Source organism: Balaenoptera physalus (genome assembly GCF_965194825.1).
Source record: "Balaenoptera physalus genome assembly, chromosome: 11".
NCBI classification, from domain to species: Eukaryota; Metazoa; Chordata; class Mammalia; order Artiodactyla; family Balaenopteridae; genus Balaenoptera; species Balaenoptera physalus.
In genome coordinates, this window is record NC_138896.1 from 35,260,803 (window position 1) to 35,276,391 (window position 15,589).

Genomic DNA, 15,589 nt, shown 5'->3' on the forward strand with positions numbered 1-15,589 from the left:
AAACGAAAAAAGCTTATGAAGAACCTAGTGGCAAGACGGGAATAAAGACACAGACCTACTAGAGAATGGACTTGAGGATATGGGGAGGGGGAGGGGTGAGATGTGACAGGGTGAGAGAGTGTCATGGACATATATACACTACCAAATGTAAAATAGATAGCTAGTGGGAAGCAGCCGCATAGCACAGGGAGATCAGCTCAGTGCTTTGTGACCACCTAGAGGGGTGGAATAGGGAGGGTGGGAGGGAGGGAGATGCAAGAGGGAAGAGATATGGGAACATATGTATATGTATAACTGATTCACTTTGTTATAAAGCAGAAACTAACACACCATTGTAAAGCAATTATACTTCAATAAAGATGTTTAAAAAAAAAAAAAAAAGAAAGGGAGGCAGTTGCAGTTACCAAAGGCAGTACAGCACGATGGCCCTCCGCATCTGACACCTCGAAGATGTTTCTAGTAAATAGCAAGGAGGGTAGTCAAATCCGCCTCTTGGGAAGGCGGTCAGAAAGGAGAGGACTTTACTGGTAACTTCACAGATGACTGCTAGACTGAATGTACAGGGAGAAAGGCATACCTAGATCAGGTGGGGAAGGGAATTTAGGGAGAGGGAGAAGTATCTGGATACACCCAGTGGTGGTTGGCTACATGGCGTATCTTGGGAATGGCTGGAGTTCTGACATGGTTCCAAAGGTTTTAGGAAAGCAGAAGATGACTCATTCAATGGTACACATCCAAAACTGATCTTCCCCTCCTCCCTACCCACTTCCGTGAGAAACAGGGTATTTGGTGAGGTGAGTTACTGGTAAAGCTATTGGGTGGTTGCACATCCGTGCAGCTGATGGCAAACCTAAAAAGTCGGAGTTAACAGCTCCAGGTTACCATTTAGACCTCTCCAGCCCTCCTCCCACTTCCTTGCTGGGGTCTCTCAAGCCAGAAGGATAGTCAGGTATGAAAAGACAGACGGTTTGTACAAGATGAGAGTGAGCAGACTTGGAGATCTAGAGGTGGGATACCACATCCTTTCTGTAGTTCTTGCCTGTGCTTAGATGCGTGAGTTCCCATCCCCAGTCCCTGCAGGGGTGATAAAGCCCCCAAATGCCCTTCCTATTGATCCCCATTCTTATGCTGTATCTCCCATGCCAGTAGTTTATAGCATCTAGGAATCAATCCTAGGGAAGAAAAAAATACCAATCCCTAATATATGCTTCTCCAAGGTACCTACTCACCTAATTACCTCTAAATATTTTCATCACTCTTATGGAATTACGAGCATTTTTAACAAGATCTGATAAAATACCTATGTTAGAGGGGAAGGTCATAAATCTACCAGCATCTATTATTCCTAACTGTACAGATGGTTCTTTAAATTCTTAAGATGGAACAAAGGACTGACAAGCTTTCAAAGGGGGGAGGGAGAAGAAGGTGAAAGAGGTTTGGCTGTGGGATGCTGATTAGGGACGGTTTTGCAGCTCGAGGGTTCTGGATAGACAGAAAGGATCATGCAATGGAGATTGATAGGCTTGAATTCATCTAATGGTTACTTGCTTATTCATGTCTTGGTTTCATTCTTATCCAGGTGGGCCCAGTACATGTCCCCATTGGAAATCTGCTTGGGGCAGAGCCCCATGATGGTTATTCTGTATTCCATTTAGCCTGATTGGGAAATTTAAGTAAAACTGCCTAAGAAGAGGCATGATCTTGACAGCCATGGGTTGGCAGTAGAGGAAGTTGACGGGAATATTGTTCCCTGACAAGCTGTGTGTTTCTTTATCTTGGGAGTGAGTGGGAAAGTAGGAGAAGGGAGATGCAGGTGGAAGGTCAGACGTACCAGCCCACACCTCGAATGAGACAGCTTGACTGTGGAGATCATCCTGGCCTTTGGGCTGATCACTGAATGCTGTGAGTCTTAATTTCCCATCTGAAGTTGGATAGGGAATACCTGACCTCCTCACACAAGGTTTGGTAGGTACAGAGAGCCTTTGCAGCCATACTGAAGGATGAGAAGCCACCAGAACTACCAAGGTGCTGAACTAGCCAATGTTAACCCCTTCCTCCAAGACTGATACTGGAAAAGCTAAAGCAGGAAACATCAAAAGAGGAAAGTGAGAAAACCCTCACTTAATATTAGAAAACTCATAAGTATAACCTGCCACATCAACAGGTTAACAGGAAATATTGAAAGACAATTCTCCATGGATCTTATATTTATGCACATTTTGTGAGCAGAAGCTCCCATGTCATTTATTCCAGACTCTATCTTCAAGATCTTTGCCTAGAAGATAGCCTTGAAAGATATTGTCTTTCTGAAGCAAATGACAGGGGTTTTTTTACTGTCTTGTATAATAAAGATAATGTCTCACTTCAGGCTGAATGTTGGACATATTTGCTTGTAGTCTATTTTAAAAGATTCAGATTTTCTCAGCTGTAGCGTAAATCCACTGCATGTGCAGCATCCACCTTGGCAGCCCTGTGTTGTTCTCGTAGGGCTTGAGGGGCAAGGGGATCAGATATGAGCATGAAGATAATGCTTCCTGCTGCACCATGGGTAATAGTCCCTTATCGCTTACCCAAGAGCCTCGTATCTTTTGCCAGAGTCTATAAAGATATGGTAGTCTCATTTACTAGCTTGCATGGAGGGTAAAATCTCAGACCCTTCACAGTTCATGACAGTTATCTAAAAAGCTCATGATACGACACGTAATGTTCTATAGTCATTTATGATAGAAATGTTTAACTAGGGAATCATTAAAAGCATTTATTTTAAAACTAGAAATGAAACAAGAATTTTCACTAATTGATTGACATTATATTGACAGTCTTAGCCCGTGTAATAGGACAAGAAAAATACAGGCATAAGGACTGGGAAGGAGGAAATAAAACTGCTGTTGGCTATAGAAGGTAACTTGTATATAGATTCCTTTAAATTTTATCAGACACAACATGTATTAAGAAGCCTGGATGTAAGAATAGTATATATATTCAAATTTGGTTGTATTTCTAGATAGCAGCAGCAAACAATTGGAAAATGTAGTTGAAGAGAAGAAGACATCATTTATAACACTATCAGAATATAAAGGATTTAAGAATAAATCCAACAAAAATTATGTAACACCTGTATAGGGAAAATAAACCTTCAGACATATTTTTAAAGATTTAAACAAATGGAGAATTATAGCATGTTTGATTGAAAGTTTAATGCTGGGGTTTTATAGAACTCAATAAGATGATTGTAAACCTTATATGGAATGTCAAATGGCCAAGAATAATCTACAAAAAAAGAAAAAGAGGTAAAAAGGAGTCTTTCTGTATCAGATACAATCACTAAATATGATGCTACATTAATTTAAACTGGGTGGTACTGAAAAAAATAGACAAATTGACAAAAAGAATAGGGAGCCCCAGAAACATAACATGACAGCAGTATGTCATGTTATAGGTAAAGGAACAATTTTTCAACAAATATCCCTGGAAATTTTTAACCATATGGAGTAAAATCAAATTGAACTTATACAGCCCTCAAACACAGACACGTCCAATAACTTTATATGAATTAAAGAATTCACTTATCTCCTACTGAGAATTGTAAAGTTTCAGTTTTTGCAACTTGGAGTTTGGGAATTTTTCTTAAGACAGGAAAAGCATTAACCATGACAGAAAACTGATAAAGCCGATTATGTTAAAATTAAGAGTTTTTCATCCAGGAAGTGAAAAGACAAGTTACAAACTGAGAGATTTCTGTAATACATACTAATTATAAAATACTAGTATTCAGAATATAGAAAGAAGTCCTACAAGTAAATAGCAAATAGGCAAAGACATAAGTGGGCATTTCACAGAAGATGAAACATATATAACCAAAAAAACAAGACAGTCATCAGTGATCAAAAGAGTACAAATCAAGATCACAGTGAGATACCATTTTATACCCATTCAATTGGAAAAAAGAAAATTCTTGAAATCTAGCAATACCAAGAGTTGGAAAAGCTGTGCATCTACAAGATTTCTTATCATGCAAGTGGAAGTATAATTTGATACAATCATTCTGGAAGATAGCATTAATAAATAACAATGTGCAAAATTCTTTGCATATATACACAGGAGGGGAATGGGTGGGTTGCAAAGTATTTGGCATTATCTCCTAAAGCTGAATATCCAAACTGTTTTCTGAATATATCTGGTTCTCCCCTCTTCTGTGAAAATGAACCTCCTGGTCCCTTGTGACTGGGTGGGCCCATAGGTCTAGTTTTGGCCAGTGAATTCTAAGTGGAAGTGATGTGTCACTTCCATGCCAGATCACTGAAACGCTGATGTCAGATCCTTCAGGGCTCCCTTTTTCCCCCTCTGGCACACCTACTGTCAACATTTGAAGTGGTGACTATTTTGTCAGCCTAAGTCCTTAAGTGATTATAATGAGCAGAGCCTTCCTTCTTGACTGCGAGGAGACATAGCATGAGTGAGAGATAAACCTTTGTAGTTTTAAGGCTTAGATTTTAAAAGTTGTTTGTTACTGTAGCATATAATAGCTTATTCTGACTAATATATATGCAACAGGAGACATGTAATAGACTGTTTGTAACACCATTATTTGCAATGGCCTTGGAATCCATCCAAATGCCTGTCCCCTGAAGGAGAATGAATAAATTATGATGTATTTACTGTGGGCGATTATTCAGCAGAAAGAACAAAATAACTGCAGTGACATATAACAATACATGTGAACTTTAACCAAGTAAATAAAGTGAAAAAATAAATCCAAAGGTTTATTTTTATGTGTAGTATATATAATTATATCCAGATGCCTTTTTTATAAATTTAAAAACACTAAAATGCAAACAGATGCTCTTTATACCTATAGTTATAGTAAAAGGAAAGCAGATAAGTAATCAACACAGGATTCAGGATGGTAGTTACCTGAGGCAGGAAAAGCAGGGGCAGGGGATGGATGAAACTGCATTGTTGGAGGTAGGTGATTGTCAAGATCTTAATTTGGGGGTGGAAAATATAAGTATTATTAAAAATAGCTAAATGTCAAGTTATTCATGGGTTCATGATGAATGCTTTATAAGACAAGATTATAGCCAATCCATAATCCAATTCTATGTGAGATTTTTTTAAAAAACATGAGATGAGACTGGTTCTATAGTAATTATCTTTGAAAAGAGGTCTATATATGTGGAGGGATTCTCAAATATCCAGAGGCTGAGTTAAAATATGGATGTGCACCATCCGTCAACATTAAGCCCTGAGAGTAGGGTAATCTGAAGCCAGAGAATCATTCTATTTTTTTTTTTATTTTTATAGGATCCCAATCAGCCTGAGAGTTCCTGTATTACATTCCTTTTGCTATAAGGTTCTTAGTTGTATACCACAGTTGCAGGCTGAGCAGGAGATAATTTCTGCAGGAAACAAAACCAGTGAACAAATGTCATAGTTACTGAGCTGTTGACCATCCTGTTCCTTTCCCAGGCATTGTTCCTGAGACTGGAAATAGGATGATACAAATGAGAGCTCTGGAAGGCAGGAAAATCATAGTTTGCTGGGATACGTGGGCAAATAAATGGGTGCTACGAAAACTAAAGTCCTTAATCCAGACTGTTGAAGGGAGAAGAGGTGACATCCAAACTAAGACCTAACGTACAAGTAGAATCTATCCAGATAAAGGATTGAGATTGTAGGGCTCAGGGGTAGGAGATAAAGGAGGAAGAGGGCAGTTTTCAGGCAGAAAGCCATGCAGTAGTCCCCATTGATCCACGGGAGATACATTCCAAGGCAGTGGATGCCTAAAACTAGAGTACCAAACCCCATATACACTATGTTTTTTCCTATACATATGTGCATATGTTCATTTAATTTATAAACTATGTACAGTAAGAAATTAACAATAATAGAATAGTGACACCAATATACTGTAATAAAAGTTACGTGAATGTGATACTGTGACAGTTGGTCCCATAACCCCGATGGTTGCTAAGTGACTAATGGGTGGGTAGTGTGTACAGCATGAATACACTGGCCAAGGGGATGATTCACATGCCAATCAGGACAGCAGGCTGGCACATGGTTTCATCACATGACTCAGAATGGCTGCAATTCCAAACTTATGCAGTGTTTATTTCCGGAACTCTTCATTCATGTATTTTCAGACCACGGTTGACCACGGGTAACTGAAACTGTGGAAAGCAAAACTGTGGATGAGGTGGGTACAGCTGTATGTTGTAAATGTTCAAGACAAGGAGGTTTTGAGCAACTAAAAATTTCAGTCTGGCTGGACTGAAAAGGACAAGAGGGAAGGTGACAAGAGGAAACATGAGAACAGATCATGTGGGAACTTGTAGGAGTTTGGAAATTAACCTGAGGGCAATTAATCACGTTGGCACATGCTAATCAGGAGAGCAGTAGCAGATCTGCATTTTAGAAAAGTGGCTCTGTGCCTCTGTGTGCAGAATGGATTATAGGGGCATATTGCAGGGGGATCACTTAGAGCAGTGGTCCCCAACCATTTTGGCACCAGGGACCAGTTTCATGGAAGACAATTTTTCCACAGTGGGGGGTGGGGGGGTGATTCAGGTGGTAATTTGAGGGATGGGGAACGATGGGGAGCGGCAGATGAAGCTTTGCTCACTCCGCCCGCCGCTCACCTCCTGCTGTGCAGCCCGGTTCCTAACAGGGGAGACCCTAATCAGGGTTGGGGACCCCTGATTTAGAGGGTGTATCAGGCTTCCCAAGGGAAACATATGACACACTCATAAGGTTTTATTGAAGAAAGGTTAATGAAGGACATTTACAGAGGTGTGGACAGATTAAGCCCAGAAAGGATGGTGCAGCACTTGGGGACTAGCATCAGTGAGAGCCTTTACCACACCAATCCCACAAGGTCAAGGGGAGGGTGTTGGAGCCATAGGAGAGGGGCCACCTAACAGAAGCTGTGGCTGTAGAAGAATGCAACAATTGTCAAGATCACGCCCAGCCAGTAGGGAGGCAGAGAGGAGACCCCTCCCCTGTGACCTCAGCCCATGTTTCCCGCTAGCTTAACCTAAGCAGAAGACAGATGGCATGGAAACCTCAGTGATGCAGTCTGTGGGGGTCAGCCTCCTGGGCACAGAGAAGGACATGGAGGGGCAAATGAAGAAAAGTTTGCACGTGAGGCTCTGTGGTGTTGATCCCAGCTTTTTGGTGGCCTGAGATAGGGGCATGACCCAGGAGGCAAAGAGAAATGAGATGACTTGAAAGAGATTTAATAGGTCTACGTACATAGTAGACTTGTGCTCAGTGGAGGAATGGACTTAACACCAGTACAGACATGGACCATGAAAGAAAGGACCTCCTCTCCCCTTCCATGAGAGAGCATGAAGACAGAGGAATGTCTACTACCTTTTAGCATCAACTTGCTCCTCTGTGGGAGAGGAATGGCTAGTGCAATAGGTCAGAATCTGACATTCATGGGCCACGCTTCACTAGTGGGGCAGGGTCACTGTCTCAATGCTCTTATGTAGTAGAGTTTTCCCTCTTTTTCCCATCCAGAAACCTCCTAAGACAGGCTGGCCAACCTCATCCATGGATGGAATCGGTCAGGCTGGGGAGTGGGGAAGTGAGACAAGGAAGGGGAGCATCAATAAAGGGTGTGCTACTTGCCACTGTGGGCTCTGAAGTTTAATCCCATTGAGGAATTCTGGGAACCACTGCAGGAAACATACCTCAGAGTTATCCCACCCAAGAGGCAAGGAAGCTCACTCCAACTCCCATCAGTCATTTCTTGAGGGCTTCGTGTGTATATTATTGTATTTGAGGATAAAACAAAAGGTCTTCAGGCAGAGAAGCAGGTGCTGGGAAATGGAAGTCAGACCAGCATGCACTGAAACAGAAGGGGTTGGAAGAGTCTGGACAGGGCCCCAGCAGCTTCTGCTACACCCAACCAGATACCTTTGCTCCTCTTCACCATTATTTAGAGAGTCCAGATGAAATGGGCATCCTGGATGCCAGAGCAGGGCACTGGTGATTGTATGGGACCAGACCATCAGGAAAGTGCTGCCCACTGGGTGTCCTGATATGATGGGCCCACCCAAAGACTGTGACATTGGGCCATAGCATTTATGGCAGAATGTCACTGAGCACTTTGCTTATGTCCAAGATTGTAAGGACTCAGAAGACATGGATGGGTCTTTATAAAGAAGAAAGAGGTTGGTTGAGCCCCAGACACTCTGGCCTGGGGTATGGTCTCCTGTGGCTCTGTCTAAACAGTTCAGATCTGGGTCTCTGTTTTCACAGGGGATTTCACGTGGCTGGAGGGATTTTCCTGCTCTTGACAACATCCCAAACTTTTCCCAAGTAAATCTCAACCTATAATAATTGCACGGAATGACCATTTGCCCCAATGTTCTTCACTGTCTCCCAGTTTCCCAAAGATAGAACCCAATTCGGAGGAGCCGTTCCTTCAGGCTGGTCCCATTTATCTAAACCATAAGTGAGCACCCAGGAATTATTATCTAAAGCAGTGCCTCTCAATCGTGGCTCTGAGAACCACTGCATCAACCACGGGACGAAGTTGCTTATTTATTTATTTATTTATTTATTTATTTATTTATTTATTTATTTTTGGCTGTGTTGGGTCTTCGTTTCTGTGCAAGGGCTTTCTCTAGTTGTGGCAAGCGGGGACCACTCTTCATCGCGGTGCGCGGGCCTCTCACTATCGCGGCCTCTCTTGTTGCGGAGCACAGGCTCCTGACGCACAGGCTCAGTAGTTGTGGCTCACGGGCTTAGTTGCTCCGTGGCATGTGGGATCTTCCCAGACCAGGGCTCGAACCCGTGTCCCCTGCATTGGCAGGCAGATTCTTAACCACTGCGCTACCAGGGAAGCCCCGAAGTTGTTTAGAAAGTAGCTTTTTAGGCTTCATCCTCTACCTACTGAATCTGAGCCTGAGAGCAGGGTACCTGCACCTTTAAGAAGCAACCTAGGTAATTCTAATACACGACCTAGACCTGTGGTTCTCAAATTTTGCGACACATTAGAATCACCTGGGGAGCATCTAACCCCCTTGACCACTGTTCCCCACCCACCTCCCATGGTCCCAATGCTCAGGCCACACCCAAGACCAATTCAGTCAATCCAAGAGCGGTGGCTGGGTTTTGGGATGGTTTAAAACTCCCCAGGTGATTGCAGTGTGCAGCCAAGTTTGAGAACCTGACCTGTAGCTAATAGAGTTGATAGTATTAAACAGTTGACTGAGAAGCTGGAAGCTGTAGTCTTTAAAGTATTTTTTAAAACTGGCCTTAGAAGTCTTATCTAAGACTCTCAGTTTACAGATGAGGAAACTAAGTCCTAAAATGTAAAAATTCAGCAGCCCAACAGCTGATTGAATTTAGCCTTCTTTCTCTTCATTCAATACAATAAACATTCTTGAATATTCAAATATTCAGTGTGTGTACCCAGGCAGTGTTTAATAAGCCATTGTCTGACGTGAAATCAGATGTGTGTGACCCAAATGTACCAGGCATCTCATTGCCTGACTTAAAAAATTTTTTTATAAACTTACTTTCTTTTTTCTTTAATTTCTAAAAGCATTTTGTTATTTCAGTGTCCTGACCAGCCTCCTTAAAAACAATAAAAGCAAGATTTGGGGGGCAAAAATGTAAATATAAATAAAATCCCCAAACAAGAATTAAGAAGACCACCAAATCACATATTAAAAACTACAGGCTTTTAATGAGTAAAAGAATCATATACAAAACTTTGCATATTTACAGAGTACAAGATTGAAGTACTTTTGACTTTTAACATTTGCAAGTGTATGAAAACATTACCAACTGCAATACTTGTGAGTAGGTATATTACCAGAGCTTTGTACATTTCCCCACGTATGGAAATGAAAAAGTAACTCGTTTATTGGTGCCTTTTATTTTTTGAGAAGCTCATGTGCAGGGAAACAGTATAAGGCAAGTCTTCAAGAACTGTTTTGTTTGCTTCCAGGATATTTTGCTTTGCAGAAAACTGCTAAAGTAAGTGACATAACTTCAGTTCTTTCCCTTCACAGTGCACCCCACCTTATCTTTAAATGAAGACCGTCCCACTCCTAGGGAAGGATGAGACCAACTCCTTTCTGTAGTCTCCTATAGCCAGTACAAACTTGTTTCCCTAGATGTGCAACATGGCTGCATAGGAAACCCAAGGCCATCAGTTTCATCCAGTCAAATGTGCCAAGGAACCATCCATGGGTTTTGGTATTAGTAACAGCGCTGTCAACTCAAGATTTTTAAAAATTAATAAGAAGGGGGAAAAAAGTAAAACCACCTTTTAAAAAGAAAATTATAGTTTTCCTATAGGAGTATTTGCTATATTATAAAGGTAATTTAATTGCCTTTATAATACTGAAATCAAAATATGCTTAGTCTGATTTTTCCTGGAGCCAAGAATCATTTTCTTCATATGTTGAACATTCTCATTTTTTCTTCATGCTTCAAGACTCCCAGGGAAAAATATTAAATATTCAAGGTAATAGTCTGTGTTCTTTCCATACCTTAGGTTTGGCCTAGTGCAGAGGAAACTGTCACCTGGGACATTGCTTGAAGGAATCCCTGAGCAGGTAGTGCAAGGCATTTTTGAGAGTTCAGTTCTGCCTGAAGTGGCTCCTTTCTGAAAACATGTACCGTTTCATGGCTCCCATAGGATGAGTGATGGCAGAGCTCACCTGTGGGACACACCCCTGCGACCTGGAGCAGCCCATTTTGGAGACTCGGGGCAGGGGCCCAGAGTCCCAGCACTACGGCCTCTGTGTACTCCTGGGGAGATTCAACAATTGCCCCAACTTTGTCACTTTATTCTGAAGTCTCTTGCTGTGGTATAATAAAGAATATTTGATTTTTGTCCTGGGTTCCTGGCACAGAGCTCCTAAAACCCCTGGAATTTACTATCTTTTGTGTGCTAGGAAGATGACTCACGGGTTGGAGGAGAGATCACTAGATAGCTTCAGGGTGGGGCTGGTTGTCACGCAAACCAACCACATGATGAGAAGGTTGTAGGTTTCAGCCCCGCCCCTCAACCTCCAGGGAAGGAAGAAGGGCTGGAGATTGAGTTCAATCACCAATGGCCGACGGTTTAATCAATCCTACCTACATAATGAAACAACCATAAAAACCCCTAAATGAAGAGGTTCAAGGAACTTCCCAGCTGGTGAGCCCGTTGAGGTGCTGGGAGGGTGGCACACCTGGAGGAGGCAGGTGCTCTGCATGACCCCCGCATCCTGACCTTGCCCTATGCTTCTCTTCCATCAGGTGCTAGTGTCAGAATGGAATTTTTATTTTTTTATTTTTTAATTTATATTTTTTATCTTTAGAATGGAATTTTTAGACACCCAGTTGGTGTCAGGATAGGTCTGAAAAAAAAAAAAATGCCCATGTTTAGTCTCCCATCTTTCTCCTCTTCTGATTTCCTGGGTGATGGGGCCTGTATTAATAAAGGCCCAATTAGGAAAGCAGAAACTACTCTAGGTATTTTTGAAGGAGGGCTCTAACTCCAGATTGGTGTCAGCTCTCTGCTTCTGGTGATTTAATCTAACTTGATCTTGTCTCTGAGGGAGAGGGACCCACCACTGCCAGGGACATGCATCCTGGGTTTTCCAACCTGGAGATGCCTGAGTTTCTGGGTTACAGCGGCAAGAGGGAGAAAAGCTTCCTGCCCAGATCCAGAGTGTTTCTCCTGGGCCCAGAGCCTTGCTCTGCATATGAATCTCTCCTGAAGAGCAAGTTCAGCCTCTGTCACTGTGACTGTTGAGCTCAGACCCCTCACCACCTTTGTTTACATTTGCTTCCTAGACTTTCCTCTCCAACCAAAACTGCTCCCCCAATTTCCAAAGCAAATCCTCTCATCCGGTATCTATGCACTTAGGTATACTTGGAAGAGAAGTAGAAGCATTGCCTGTACAATGAGAAAGGCCCAGCTCGGCCAACAACAGACCATTACACAGATAATAAAGAGAAGCATTAGTCTAGGTATGTGTAAAAGTGGAAATAAATCTCAAACTGTCTCCTTTCTTCATCACAGATCTACTTGTATACCCATTCCTTTCCTATTCTCTTACCCCTCTGCTCCCAAAAGGATAGAGAGTTGATGGGTGGGTCGTTGAGGCACAGCACTCAACCCCAGAAGGCAGAACCAAGAGGCTGAATGTTGCTTCAAGTTCTGGTACACTGTTGGCCACCAGAGGTTTGGGAAGGTCCCATGGTTCAGAGAGCCATTGGCCTTTTATTATCTATTGTTACGTAAAAAAAATACTGCAAAATTTAGCAGATTAAAAGAACATTATCTCACATAATCTCAAGGGCCAGGAATGGCTTAGTTTGGTAGTTCTGGCTCAGGAGGTTATAGTCAAGCTGTTGACTGGGGCACCAGGCATCTGGTGCTGGAGGATCTGCTCCCAAGCTCACTCACGTGGGCATTGGCTGGCCTTGGTTCCTTCCAGGCTGTTGGAAGGAGGACCACATGGGCCTCTCCATAGGGCTCCCTCAATGTTCAAAACACATGGCAACTGGCTTCTTCCAGAGCAAGTGATCCAAAAGGGAGAGAGAACCCAAAACAAAGCTTTGAAGTCTTTTATAACTTAATTTTAGAGGTGTCATGCCATTGCTATGGCTGCATGCGTTAATCACACAGACCAAACCTGATACAAGGTGGGAGTAGACTGCATAAGAGTGTGGATATTTCTAGGCGTGGGGATCACTGCTGGAGATTGAGTCTGGATAGCACTAGATGTGAATCTTTGCAGGCCGTATTGGAAGCTGTCTACCATGCCTTCTTGGCCCTCCTACCTAGCTTTTGCAAAGAGTAAGTATCAATAAGAACCTGCTGTATACAAATAAATAAATAAAATTAAATTAAAAAAAGAAAAAGAGTAAGTATCAGAAGGAGGAGACCCTAGTCTAGCTGGCAAGCAAGGAATAATTGCTTTTCAGTTTAGCTCCTGTTCCTTGTGCTTCTCTAAGGAACATTGTAAACTGGAGAAATGACTGACATTCTAGAGTCCCATGGAAATACCATCTAGTGCTATTAAACCCCTCCCCCTCTGCTTATAACACTTGGAAAATCATGGCAGATCAAGTGGGTACATTCACAGAATCTGGGAACCAATCACTACATTATTAGAAGGTCAGGATCTTAAATGAGCTTGGGTCTTGTCATGGCCTTCATTAGAAATGTCTTTCCTAGGGTCAGGGGAGACTCACTCTGGGACATTAAATTGTGGAAGTATCTGCACATGTAATGAATCTCTGCCAGCTAACCTCACCCCACATGGAGAGGGAAGGGCTGTCGGCTGGGCCAGAGCAAATGCAATTCAGAGCAAACTCTTTCATCTTTGTGGGTAGAATGGCTTCTGCTATCACAACACCCCCTCCCTCACCTCAAGAAACTCATTCTCAGATGCTACTCAGGACATTTTTTGCTTCTCCAGGGGAACTGATGCTGCAGGGAAACGGGTGGAAAAGAGGGATTCTGGTGCTGCCTTTGGAGTAGTAAAATCAGCCATGGCCTGGGGGATCCAAAGGCTAAAGAAAGACATTACAGAGTGTGAGACAGAGGACATGATGCATTGCACTTGGTTTTTGGAGCATAAGCAATGACAGGTTCTATAGTTCTTCAAGTGGGGCTTCTGCAAGGCTTGGAAAGAAGCAAGTGGTAAAGGTCATTGAGTTCATTAGACTTCTACTATGTTAAAAAATCATTTGAATCAGGGTAAGCTAGATTGTACTGTAGTAACGCACAAGCTCTCCATTTTGGTGGCTCAAAGATGTATTTTTCTCTCATACTTCATGTTCATAATGGATTAACTTGGGGGTTCTCATCATGGTCACTAAGGGACCCAGGCTGGTGAAGCATCCAAAATTTTGAACTTGGCGGGTCATCACGCCAGAAGGAAAGAGCTCTCTGGAAAGTCTCACACCAGATAGTAAATGCTCAGCCACAGACAGACACACGTCACTTCCAGTCATTTCTACTCAAGATTCATTGGCTGAACTAGTCATAACACCCCACCCAACCACAAGGAACCAGGAAATCAGTCCTTTTTTGTGCTTGGAATGGGGAAGATGGGTGAATATTTGGTGAACAGCATTATTGACTAATGCTCTGGCATCCAGTGAAGCTGAAGTTCAGATTTTCTCTTCTCTTTTTGCTTTCTTGTCTACCTTAATTCTCTCCGATGGCACTTCGTCTGTGTTAGTGTCGCCAGCTGGCAACAGCAGTGTGGGCCCAGAGACCGTAATAAGCACTGTGTTCTGGAAACATCACTCTTGTTTAGGGAATGCTATTGTAACTAAATGGTATGGGTCTAGGATTGGTGCTATGACATCCCTATGTTCTGTTACCCTTTGGAACTTTGGAAAAGTGGAACAGATGAGACTTCAAGTTGGAATTAATTCAACAGTGCAGGTGCTGAAATGATTCCATCCACTTTCGTGGAAGACATCCTGGAATCCTGCTATTGGAGAAGGACCCAGACTGCCTGGTGCCAGGTATTTAAGTGTGAAGTCAAGATTACAGTAGGAAACAGGAGGCAACACCAATGGGTCAAAGGAAGAGGATGTAATTAAAGGATGGTCAGAGGTATGGACAGAATTAAGGGAATCAACAGGGTGGTTGAGTCACCAAGGCTGGCAACAGCAGGAACCTGGTAATACCCTTAAATAAGAAAGGAGAGGGAAAAGTGTTATCTTAGCCCACTGAGAGCTAGATCTGGGTAGAAGGGGTTTCTAGACAGAATCTGTAGTTGTTCAAGTACACAGCCACTGCCAGAAATGTGTCCCAAAGCAGGGAGGAAGCTGGAAGAAATATTCCAACCTCTCTTCCCACCCTCCAGTCTCCAATCAATGGCTCTCATTGGCTGAACCTGATGAGAAGCCAGCAAACAAGGGAGCTCCAATGATGCAGTTCCCAGGGACCAGCCTCCCAGGGCAGAGAGAAGGGCAGAAAAGGATCTGAGAAAGGTGAGGGGTGGGAGGAGGGGGTGTGTGCAGGGAAGTAAACAGAATGAACACAGTGAGGCTGTGTCTAGCTGATTGTGCTATATTAGAAAATTACAATGAGACTCTGGCCTCTAATTTCTCTGGGACTTTAATTTCCCCCAGCGAAGAGAGATTCTGTTTTCTCCATGGCAACAAAAAAAGGGAGAATACGTTGCTAGAACTTAAATGTCTCCAAGGGAATTTAATAAAGGGTGAAGATTCATATGGTTTCAATTTGGGACAGTTTTTATACTGCGGTCATTGTACTGTGCTACTTAGGTGTTTACTGCTCTAGTGAACCAAAATTTTCTATAAGGCTAGCAATTATTTGGTTGGCAAATACAGTAGGGGGTCAACATTTGGTAAGTTTATGATTTGGGGCTAAATGTCTTATTCTGTTCATTTGAGAAGTTTCTAGAATTAACAGCAGAACTGCCCATTTCTCTGGTTCCAGGAGTTTATAGAAATAAGTGGTCAATGTTAAGGGGTAGCCTCAGAGGTTTCCCTTGATGACTCCTGGTCTCCCCTACTGAAGGGGGTTGTCTTATTCCTGGTTGACCGTAGATGTGAGTGAGGACCATAATCTTGAGCTCACTGG

The 15,589-nt window shown here is 42.6% G+C and overlaps 1 long non-coding RNA gene across 4 annotated transcripts in view; it reads left to right on the forward strand.

Annotated features, from left to right (window-relative positions):
• LOC309638330 overlaps positions 1-15,589 on the forward strand; it is a 76,180-nt gene that overhangs the window by 24,809 nt on the left and 35,782 nt on the right. The window lies entirely within an intron of this gene.